Source organism: Mangifera indica, chromosome 14 (assembly GCF_011075055.1).
Source record: "Mangifera indica cultivar Alphonso chromosome 14, CATAS_Mindica_2.1, whole genome shotgun sequence".
Lineage (NCBI taxonomy): Eukaryota > Viridiplantae > Streptophyta > Magnoliopsida > Sapindales > Anacardiaceae > Mangifera > Mangifera indica.
Genome location: NC_058150.1, coordinates 7,389,622 through 7,402,940, shown reverse-complemented (window position 1 = coordinate 7,402,940; position 13,319 = coordinate 7,389,622).

Below are 13,319 nucleotides of genomic sequence, written 5' to 3'. Positions count from 1 at the left end.
ATACTTATAATACGGTTCTTCAAGACTCAACCAAAATATTTGAAACATCTTTTTTTTTTTTTATAGATTATAATTGAGAGATTATTATGTTTCTAATGAACATGTTAGATCTATTAAAGATAGTCACATACCAATGCTCAGGTGCATTTTATCTAACTACTTGTTCAATTTTGTATTGTATGATAGAAATCAATGACATTTTTTAAAAAAATATATAGGTATTATAATACTTTCAAAAATATATCTATGCAAATGAAATAAAAATTTTAAAAATATTGGAACGAAATTCATTTACTTTATGTCACTGCCACTGACTTAGATCTAGGGTGAAAATATTTGGAGTAAATAATTTATTTGGCATTGTTAATAAAAATGTGTTACATACTAATGTTAATTGTATAGACAATGTTCAACAATTTTTATTAGAAGTGTATAATATTTAAGAACAAAAATATGAAAGGGTTGAACAAAGTTTAAAACCAGAGATAAGTTCCAATAGTTTCAAGCAAAAAAAAAAGTCGCATTTATAGTCACTTATGCACAAAAGTAAGTAGACCATGAGTCAAAGTATAAATTATGGTAAGTTTTATAATTATATCAATATTAACCATTATCTAGAAATTATTCAAAGATATAGTGTTGAGAAATTAGATGTTTTGGTATAATAGAAAGAAAAGACAGAAAATTTTCTTATACTTATCGCTATAACCCGAAATTTACTAACCCCTCCGATGTCAACTATAGTATCAAAATTTACTTTTAGTCTAAGTGGATGTATGTTTGATGATAGACAATTCAATTTACGCCTAAACATGGTCAAAATGGTCATGCATATAAAAAATGGGTTCAAAGTTGATTTCAAATTACAAATTAAGGTCACAGAAGATTCCTTCAAAGAATTCAAAAATCTAGACATTAAGGATGAATAAATAGATGATAAATATATTATATTTATATTTGTAATTATATAGTATAAAAATTAATTTATTTGTATGTTATAATATTTTTCATGATGTAATTAAGCACGATATTTCTACCACACCTGAAGAATTATCAATAAAATTTTTGGAGTACTACTTCGATTTTAATAATTGAAAAATCATTTATGTTTAAATTAATTATTAAAATATTTAAAAAAAATCTAAGGCTCGACCTCATTTACACAAGGCTAAGTCATGGGCCTTGTATATTTGATAAGGCACGATGGGTTGCATCGAAGCCGACCCAGCATAGCCGACCAACACCTCTAAATGTCTTTATAAAGATAGAATCGTGATGAGAGATTAACGTATATCTTGATTATGAGAACTCTATGAGTACATTTATAACCCCAATATTATTCCAACCAAGAGTACAAATAATACAATATTAGAGTATTATAATGTTGAACAACATTATTGAAAAGTAATGACAGATCCCACGTACTGAGATTGTTGGTGTCAACTTGGTTTAACACTTGGGTGCATATTGATTGTATGTTTACTAGACTAACCCATCAAAAAGATTCCACATATATGATAACTTTAGTGTCTGTGGAATAGATCATTTACTACTAGATAGTGGTGCGTGTGATTGTTAGACTTAAGATCACCCAAATATTTCATACACTAATCAGCCTAATTGGACATTAGCCTAACATAATCTTTTTTTAAATGTTACCAGAATGGTAGTGTTTTGACAGGATCCATCCTGACCCGTTAATCTCATAACCTCTGAAAACACAATCATAGACTTAGAAGGGCGAAATGCATCTTGTATTTCTGTTTGAAAGTTTCTACACTATATAATAACACTCAATTTAATATCATTTACAAGCCTCCGACCTTTACACGATTACATGCCAAAATACATCATGATTAAATTCAAAATCATAAAATAAACCTTTAATCGGGCCTTCAGCCTCTAGCCTCTGACCTTTCTACATTTCATAAGTTTCTCAAAGAAATCTACATGGATATGTGCAAATTAGGACACTTACTAAGGATGTTACACTGTGGCACAACCCAAGGAAACACTATTCAACATGATCTGAAGGATGTCCTAGAGGGAAAAATTTATAAAGGTGAGTTGAAATGCTCAATGAGTGGGCAATTTAAATCCATGAGAATATTGAATGCATGTCAAGAATAGTAATAGGTCATAATATCAGCTACACACAATTGTTAAGTTTAGAGGGAAGAATAAAACAATCCAACTATGACATATCATACTTAATCCAACATAATGCTAATTATGCTTGAGACTACATGCTCATCATGTACGTTAACTTGAAATGTTCATAACACAACAACATCATACCCGTTAATTGTCACTACAAGTGAATTTAACAATACTAACTTTATCTCATATAGACATATTAATCGGTAATGAATTTCCACATTCAGCGTAATAATCGTTGTAATGTAACAATCAATTTATAGGTTTCCCTACATACTGAAACTCTGATATAACTAATAATAGATATCACATAGTTACAATATACATATATTAGGAAAATATCATATTAAGGAAAATCTTGTCATATTCAAGGGTGTCCCACATAGGCAGAGCAAGAGGAAAAACAATTGTCATATTCAGTAAATTGTAATTTCACACTGGCAAAACACTCAAATTTGTCATATTTGGTATGAAATAAAGCACAAGCAGAACATTAAAATCTGTCATACCTAACATACATATCGCATAGGCAGAACAACTAAATCTATTGTACCTGGCATAAATATTGCACAGGCAGAACACTAATCGCATAATAGGTAATAACCAAGTACATATGAATGATATAATTTCTTATCACCATATATATAATAAAATGACTTGATATTATAAATTTTTAGGACAATAATCATCTGCAAACGCCACAACCACCATACTAATTTAATTTATGTGCAACTCTATAGTCAACTACAATATTAACTAAGCAAAATCAACAACATGCTCATACTTGACACTAAACTTATATTTCCTTCGCGATTATGGTCATACAACATGTCCATATTAACTCACATTAAGCAAATTTCAATCATACATGAGACTTAATTAAACAGTTCCAACTTAACTATAACACAAAACATCAATTTAATTAATTTTCAGAATTTCACTTAGTCACCAAACTGAATTTTAATTCACTGTAGTCATCAGTTACACACAACAGAACGTAACTATGCATTCTGAATCCACATGATAATGTAACTTTTACTTTATAGCCACCCATAACCTAAGTCCATAACATGCATAAAGAAAACTATTATTTCCTTTTGTTTTATGAGATATTTCCACAAAAAATCTATGCTACCATTTTCAAGAATTCACAATAAATACTATAAAATTTCACAAGACTATAAATGTAAATTGCACAAAAGACTATACATAATAGTTTTATTTCTACTCATTGATTTGGATAGTTTCTATTCCGGTGTTGAAATCTCTTGCTATTCTTTCATCTTTTTCACCTATTCAAACCAATTTGAAGCAAGATGGTTAGAATTTTGGAAATCTCTAAATTGATTAGTGAAATCACACCCTAAAATTATTTGAACAAAAATTGAATACCCCATCCCCTTTTCCTATCAATTTCCTCTTCTCTTCCTTCTTCTTTTTCCTTCTTTTCTTTTTTTTTTCTTCTTCTTTCTTTTCCTTTCTTTCTTCTCTTCTCTCATTTTCTTTCTCTTTTTCTCTCATTTACGCTTCTGCTTTCTTCTCATTGAAGAGGAAAAGGCTAATGACTTTATTATTAAATCAAAGGAAAATTTCCACTTAAACCCTACACTTGCACAAAATTTCGTATAGCTTCCTTAAGTTCACTTATAACCAATATTTGAGTATTTCAACCTTTCCCCCCTAAAAAAAAAAATTTGTCCTCAAAATTATATACTTGGTTAAACACTTCTGGATATTGGGCCCGTCTGTCCTCTTCACACTCCCACGTCGCTTCTTCCACCAAATGATTTTTCCAATGCACCTTAACCCAAGAAATGATTTTAGTATGAAGCACTTGTTGTTTTACATCGATAATTCTCTTTAGCCCTTCTTGGTAACTTAAATCCTCCTTTAATTGGATTAGTTGTTGTCGAAGAACATGAGTGAGATTAGGCAAAGACTTGCGAAACATAGAAACATGAAAAACATTATAAATCTTAGATAATTCAGACGATAAGGCTAATCAATATGCAACAACATCTACTCTCTCATAAATTTCATATGGGCCAATATATCTTGGGCTCAATTTACCTTGTTTCCCAAATCTTAGTAAGCCTTTCTAAGGTGAAACTCGTTAAAACACTTTTTCACCTACTTGGAACTCCAATTCTCTTCTACACTTATCAACATAACTTTTTTTTCTATCTTGAATTGCTTTTAGCCTTTCTCGAATAAGACATTTTTTCATTTGTGTCTCGCATGATCTCAGGGCCTAACAATACTTTCTCACCTATTTCATTCCAACACACTAGAGTTCTGCATTTTCTACCATACAAGGTTTTATGCGAAGGCAATCCAATACTAGCTTGATAGCTATTATTGTAGGAAAATTCTGCTAAAGATAAATAACTATCCCAACTACCCTTGAACTCCATCACACAAGCTCTTAACATATCTTCTAAGGTTTGGATAGTTCTTTCAGACTGTCCATCAATTTGAGGGTGAAAGGTTGTGCTAAATTTCAACTTTGTACCCAAGGCATTTTGTAAACTTGGCCAAAACCGAGAAGTAAACCTAGAATCTCTATTTGATACAATAGATACTGAAGCATTATGGAGACGTACAATCTCTGCTACATAAATACTTACCAACTTATCAAGTGTGTGTTTTTTATTGGTAGGAAATGGGTTGATTTTGTTAGACGATCCACAATGACCCAAATACTATCATACCCATTCTTGGTATAAGGAAGACCTGACACAAAATCCATGGTGATATGCTCCTATTTCCATTAAGGAATAGAAAGCGGTTACAAAAGTCCAACTGGTCTTTGATGTTCAGCTTTGACTTGCTGGCACACTAAACACCTAGAAACAAATTTCGTGATCTCTTTTTTCATTCCTCGCCACCAATAATGATCCCTTAAGGTACAACACATCTTAGTACTACTTGGATGTGAGGCATAGACTAAGGTATGAACCTCTTCCAAAATTTCTCTCTTTAATTCTTTGTGATCTAGTACACAAATTCTATTTCCCATTATAAGCATTCCATCATCCTTTACAATAAAATGCTCATAACCCATTACTCACTTCGTTCCTTAACTTTACTAGATGAGGGTCTAAATGTTGCATGTCACAGATTCGATCAATTAAGATAGGTCAAATTTGAAGGCTAGCTAATAATACTCTTGAATTACTCATACTCAGTTTAGCCCTTAGAGTCCTCAATTCCAACAACAAGGAACAAGGTTTCACCTTCACATGTGTTACAACACCTTGAGATTTTCTACTAAGTGTATATGCGACAACATTCATCTTTCCTAGATGATAATCGATCGAACAATCATAATCTTTAATAAGCTCAATCCATCTCCTCTGTCAAAGGTTTAACTCTTTCTGTGTAAATAAATATTTCAAGCTTTTGTGATTCGTATAAATTTGACAAGTTACCTTATAAAGATAATGTCTCTAGAGTTTTAATGCTCATACTACAGTTGCAAGTTCTAAGTCGTGAGTTGGGTAGTTCATCTCGTGTTTCTTGAGTTGTTTAGAGGCATAAACTATCACATTCCCATGTTGCATCAATTCACAACCCAAACCTTGTTTGGAAGCATCACTATATACTTCAAATCCATCTGTACCCAAGGATAAGGTAAGTATAAAGGCTAAAGTCAATCTTTTTTTTAACTCTTGAAAACTTTGCTCATGTTCAACATCTCAGTCAAACTTTACATCCTTTCGAGTTAGTCTAGTTAACAGTGCTGTTATTTTAGAAAATCCTTCAACAAATCTTCAATAATACCTAGTAAGACCTAGAAAACTTCTAATTTTAGTAACACTAGTAGATCCCATTTCAAAAGTGCTTCCACCTTTTATAGGTCAATATAGATACCATCTGCTAAATTGACATGCCCCAAAAATGTAACTCTATCTAGCCAAAATTAACACTTACTGAATTTAGCATAGAGTTGTTTGTCTCGTAAATTTTGTAAGACCATTCTAAGGTGTTCTTCGTGCTCTGTCTTACTTCAGGAATAAACCAAAATATCATTAATAAATACCATGACAAAACGGTCCAAGAAAGAGCAAAACACTTTATTCATCAAATCCATGAATGCTACCGATGCATTAGTTAATCCAAAAGGTATCACTAAGAACTCGTAATTTCTATAACGAGTTCTGAACACAGTCTTTGGAACATTTGACTCCTTAATCTCTAGTTGATGGTATCCTGAGTGTAAGTCTATCTTAGAGAAAACCTTAGCACCTTGTAATTGATCAAACAAATCAACAATCTAAGGCAGTGGATGCTTGTTGCGCATTATCACTTTGTTCAATTTCTATAATCAATACAAAATTCGAAAGTTTTATCCTTATTTTTAACAAATAACACCGGTGTTCCGTATAGAGATATATTAGACTTGATAAATCCTTTCTCCACTAGCTCTTGCAATTGCACCTTTAATTTTCTTAGCTCAAAAGGAACCATTCTATAAAGGGCCAATGATATGGGAGTTATACCAGAGATTAAATCTATTGAAAACTCAACCTCTCTATCCAGTGATAGTCTGGGTAAATGATCGAGGAATACATCTGGAAAATCTCTAACCACTAGAATATCTTCTATCTTTGATTCACCATCTTTATTGTCTACAACATGTGTAATATAAGCTTGATATCCCTTTTGGAGGAATTATCTAGCAATATCAGCAAAGATGACACAAGAAGGAATAATGTAACGCTCTCCATAGAAAATAAACTCTAGTTTATTTGGCTTTCTGAAGGTTACTTCCTTGCGAAACCAATCAATGGTAGCATGGTGATAAGCTAACAAATTCATCCCCAAAATCACATCAAAATCTTGAATGTCTAAAGGAATCAAATCTGTCTTTAACTCATGGATGTCCACCTTTACCCTATTACCCTTATAGACATTCTCTACTAAAATTGACTCTCTTACAGGAGTAGCTACCTCCAATTTACATTCCAAGGATTCTAACTCTTTATTGGCATGTTTAACAAATGCATATGAAGCAAAAGAATGAGTAGAACCAAGATCAATTAAAGTGAAAGCCTCTTGGTCAAAGATAAGCAACATACCTGTAACCACATTTGGAGAGACATAGGCTTTTTGTTATGTTAGAGCAAAAACACGTGCTTGAGCTTGAGGATATCCTGGTCCCTTACGCTGACCACTACTACTATAAGTACCACTAGCCTGCCCTTAAGTACCCATACTAGACCCTTTCCAATTTGAGGCCCTTAGTGTCCCTGATACTAACTGCTACCCCTTGGAAACTCTATTTGACTGATCTTTGAGCGACACTCCTAACTTAAGGTGACAAAGGACAATCTTTTTTAAAATGGCCAAATTGTCCACAATGATAACAGCTTAATACCCCTCTCTGACATTGTCCCGAATGGAATCTACCATAACTAATACATTGAAAGTGTTGACCTTTACTACCTTGAGGTGTGTCTCCTAAAACCCTTCATTCCAAGTGTTACTCCCCATTAATTGTTGCCTTTGAAACTGTCTTTGACCCCCTTAAGATTTGGATTTCACACACTGAAAATATTCACTTAACTACTTGGAAAATTTGTCTTCTTTCTTCAGCATCCTATCTTTATGCCCACATAATATCCAACCACTAACCTTTCATTTTTTAACTTGGAATTCTCTTTTTTCTATCTTTGTGAGGCTCCTTTCAACTCTCATAATTGTTTCTACTAATTTCCCAAACTCTGAGTAAGAACTTGTATTCACTGTTGTTCTAGTTCACCCTTGAAAGCCTTCTTCAAATTTTCTACATCTCTTTTTTTCATCTCCTACAATTAATAGGGCAAACCGAGAGAGCTCAATGAATTTATTCATATATTCCTCCACCAACATACTTCTTTGTGTCAGTATAATAAATTCACTGCTTTTAGTATCCTAGTACACCCTTGAGTAGTAGTGATATGAGAACTCTTGACAAAAGTTTTCCTAAGTTATTGTTGTAAAATCCCTGTATTTTTGTTGTACCATTTTCCACCAATGATACGTCTTACCCTCTAAAAGAAAGGTAGCAAACTGTAGTTTCTAAGAGTCTAAGCACTTCATCACCTCAAATATATGTTCGATTCTAATTATCCAAGACTCTGCAACTATAGGATCTCCAATCCCATCAAAGGTTTTGGCACCTAATTTCCTTGCTCTTTCAATGGTGTTCACACTCTCTTGATGTACTGGAATCTGAGTTTAAGCCACTTTATGCCAATAATTTGTTCCACATTAATCTCATCAATTTGAGGCTCCACATTTAGCTCAACTACTCGTTCAACTCTTACACCAGGACTATGTATAATGAAAGCTACAGGTGGTACTTGAGAATCTGGTCCATAGGCGACCGACTCTCTTACCACTTTCTCTACTAGTTTATTGCCCCTTCTTGCAACATGAAAAGTTAATAAATCTCCAAAAGGTCTCGTGTGAGGTTAGCTACGTTACCTCATATTAGTGTCTACAAATACAATTAAAATTAATTTAGAAAACTCATATACATACTTCTTGAAATGCCCTTAGAATCTAAAACTTTTACTCTGATACCAAATTAACAGGACCCATCCTGACCCACTAACCTCATAGCCTTTGAAAACACAAAAATGGGCTTAGAATGGCGAAATGCATCTTGTATTACTATTTGAAAGTTTCTACACCATATAATAGCACTCAATTTAATATCATTTACAAGCCTCCAGCCTTTACATGATTACATACCAAAATACATCCTGATTTAAATTCAAAATCATAAAATAAACCTTTAATCAAGCCTCCGACCTTATCATCTACATAACAAAAAAATGTTACATCTTTATTCATTTCAAAAAATCATAAGAATAGTTTAATTAGGCCTCTAACCTTTCTACATTTCATAAGTTTCTCAAAAAATCTACATGGATATATGCAATTAGGACACTTACTAAGGATGCTACACCGTGGCACAACCTAAGGAAACACTATCCAGCACGATCTGGAGGATATCCTAGAGGGAAATATTTACAAAGGTGAGCTAAAATGCTCAGTGAGTGGACAATTTCAATCCATGAAAATATTGAATGCATGTCAAGAATAGTAATAGGTCATAATATCAACCACACACAATTGTTAAATTTAAAGGGAAGAATAAAACAATCCAACTATGACATACCATACTTAAGCCAACACAATGCTAATTATGCTTGAGACCACATGTTCATCATGTACGTTAACTTGAAATGTTCATAACACAATAACATCATACCCATTAATTGTCACTACAAGTGAATTTAATAATACTAACTTTATCTCGTATGGACATATCAATCAGTTACGAATTTCTACATTTAGCTCAATAACCGTTGTAATGTAATAATCAATTTATAGGTTTCCCTACATACTAGAAATCTGATATAACTAACAATAGATATCACATAGTTACAATATACATATATTAGGAAAATATCATATTAAGGAAAATCTTGTCATACTCAAGGGTGTCCCCATATAGACAGAGTAAGAGGAAAAATAATTGTCATACTTGAGTATACTATAATCTCACACGAGCAGAGTACTCAAATTTGTCATATTTGGCATGAAATAAAACACAAGCAAAGCACTAAAATCTGTCGTACCTGGCATACATATCGCACAGGCAAAGCACTAATCGCAAAATATGTAATAACCAAGAACATCTGAATGATATAATTTCTTATCACCATATATAATAAAATAACTTGATATTATAAATTTTTAGGATAATAATCATCGGCAAATGCCACAACCACCATACTAATTTAATTTATGTGCAACTCTGCAGTCAACTACGATACTGACTAAGCAAAATCAACAACATGCTCATACTTGACACTAAACTTAGATTTCCTTCACCTCTATGGCCACACAACATGTCCATATTAACTCACATTAAGCAAATTTCAATCATACATGAGGCTTAATTAAACACTTTCAACTCAACTACAACACAAAATATCAATTTAATCAATTTCCAGAATTTTGCTTGGTCACCAAACTGAATTTTAATTCATTGTAGTCATCAATTGCACACAACATAACTTAACTAAGCATTTTGAATCCACATAATAATGTAATCTTTACTTTATAGCCACCCATAACCTAAATCCATAACATGCATAAAGAAAACTATTATTTTATTTTCTTTTATGAGATATTTCCACCAAAAATCTATGCTACCATTTTCAAGGATTCACAGCAAATACTATAAAATTTCACAAGACTATAAATGTAAATTGCACAAAAGACTATAGATAAAGGTTTTATTCTCACTTACTGATTTAGGTAGTCTCTATGATGGTGTTGAAATCTTTTGTTATTCTTCCTTCTTTTTCACCTATTCAAACCAATTTGAAGCAACATGGTTAGAATTTTGGAAATCTCTAAATTGAACAGTAAAATCAAACCTTAAAATTATTTAAACAAAAATTGAATACTCTATCCCCTTTTCCCATCAATTTCCTCTTCTATTCCTTCTCATTTTTCCTTCTTTTCTTCTTTTTCTTCTTCTTTCTTTTACTTTCTTTGTTCTCTTCTCTCCTTTTCTTTCTCTCTTTCTGTCGTTTGCGCTTCTAGTTTCTTCTTGTTGAAGAAAAAAAGGCTAATGACTTGATTATTAAATTAAAGGAAACTTTCCACTTAAACCCCATACTTGCAAAAAATTTCATATAGCCCCCTTAAGTTCACTTATAACCAATATTTGGGTATTTCATGTTTGGCAATGTCAAGAAATATAGGGATGTTATAATGTATCAACAAAAGATTAAATCTGGTGGCCTTGTTTGATTGATGATTACAACCAATTAAATTTGTGGTTACATTGCGAATTAGGGTTGATGCCCATATCCAATTAAGTTTGGTCGTTATCTTAAAAAAGTCAAATCAAAAAATCAGGATAATTGAGATAGACATTAATTTTATGTCTCAATTTTTAAAAGATATCAATATGATAAAATGATTGGATTGTATAGTAACTTGTACCATTAAAAGTTTACATTAATTAACGTTGGTTCCCGATATATTAGATGGTCATAATGTATTGTTAAAGGTTGTTCGTAGTCTGTGAATAAAACAAATGACTAACTATAGATTAATTATGAATCTTATTCACTACCAGTATATTAAAAAACCTATAGGTCACACACATAACAAGTTATTTGTTACGACTTGAAAACATTAGAGTGTAAAGTGCAAAGAGTGAATCACTTTGGGTTGGCGATTATGTTCAATATTTTGGAGGTAATAAAATTATGTGTACAAATAATGTATACAACTTTGTGTACAAACAATTACATGTCATTATATTATTTAATGTTGTTTTATATCTAATTTAAAACTATTCAATCACATGATGATATATCATTATTTGTGTACATAATACTACTCATTTTAAAGGTGTTCAATATTTTGAAATGCTCCCCACTTCTTAATGTTCTCTAATTAAGTTTCAAACTTCCATATATTTTGAAATAAATATATGATCCCAGTAGTTATAATATAACATTTAAACCTATAATTTGACAATTTGTTGTATTATGTCATTTATATTCAATATTTTAAGGTGTAATTGTCATTTTTAAAACTATTAAGGGTAGACTGATATTTCAAAAAATTTCTAATAACCCCATAAAACTTTTAAAATGATCTCAATATTTTTCAAAAATGATAATTGGCCCCATAATATATGATTTTAGGATAAAGACACTCCTATTAATAAAAAGAGAGAAAGAAATTATTGAGAGTGAAAAAAAATATTAATAAGAAACTTCTTATATAATTTAAATATTTAAAAAATTATTTTTTGTAAGGGTTATATGATAATTTTGAAAATAAAATAATAAAGATAAAATGATAATTTTATTTTCTAATATTGTTGTTTCATTAATAGAGTTTAATTTGGGGTGAAAAAGTATTATTTATACTAACTGGGGCAAAAATTTTTTTAAGACCAAACTTTGGGTGGGATCATGTAAATTAATCTACTATTGATGAGGGGGCTAGGTCAATTATGCAAATACCTAATGACTCAAGGTAAAATATATAAATGAGCTATAAAGGTTATGACATAAATTCATAATAAAACCCTAGCCACTTTTTTAATTTTTGACATAACCTCTCTCTCTCTCTCTCTCTCTCAAGAGGAGGAAGTTTTCTTCCAATTTCTTCTCTTAATTTCTTTAATATATTCAATCTAATCATCAGTGGTTAGCACGTGTCTTTTTTTATTGTCCAAGAACCCTTATGTGAAAAAGTCCTCATTGAGATAACAAAGAAAATGTTTTCATATAGGATAAATTGGGGTTATATTGGAAGAAAAGGAAGGTATTGAGTTTTTCTACTTTCAATTCTATATATATATATATATATATATATATATATTCATGCAAATTTTTATATTTATTATAGGTCAAATGACTACTTCTTACTCAAAGTTTAATACAAACCTAACTTTTCATTTGTTAATTATCAAAAATCTAAATATCTATCCATTCATTAAATTTTACTATTATTATTGGGGATAAAATTATCATTTACTATAATATTAAAAAAAAACTAAAAATTTGTTATATTTTCTCATATAAGATTTGAAAAATCAATATTTTCCCTAAGGTTTTTCCAACCAACATTGTTGATGGTCGGAGACACCGTTCCCCCTCCCTCCCAACTTTTCTCTTAATTGTGCTCTATTTTCAACCCTCATCTACCAAAGAAACTAACCAACAAAGATGAGTCGTTAGTCTCCAAAAATAAATGATTTGTCTTTGTCAGTTAATTTTTTTACCAATGATGGCCAAAAATAAAGTGTGACTGAGAGAGAAGCTAAGAGGTAAAGAAAATGTCATTGTCATCATAGTCTCTGACCATTGGAAGTGTGCTCAAAAACCTTAGGGAAAATATAAGTTTTTTAAATTTTAGATGAAAAAATTTGCTAGCTTTTAAACTTGGGAGTAGAAATGTGATAAATTTTTAATTTTTTAAATATTTTTATTAAATAATAATTTTACCATAGATAGGTAGATATTTAAGTTTTCAATAGTTTGCGCGGGTGGGAAAATATTTGCATCAAACCTGGGTGGGACATAGTTATTTGGCCCTTTATCAATTGTGTGTTAAATAATTTTAAGATT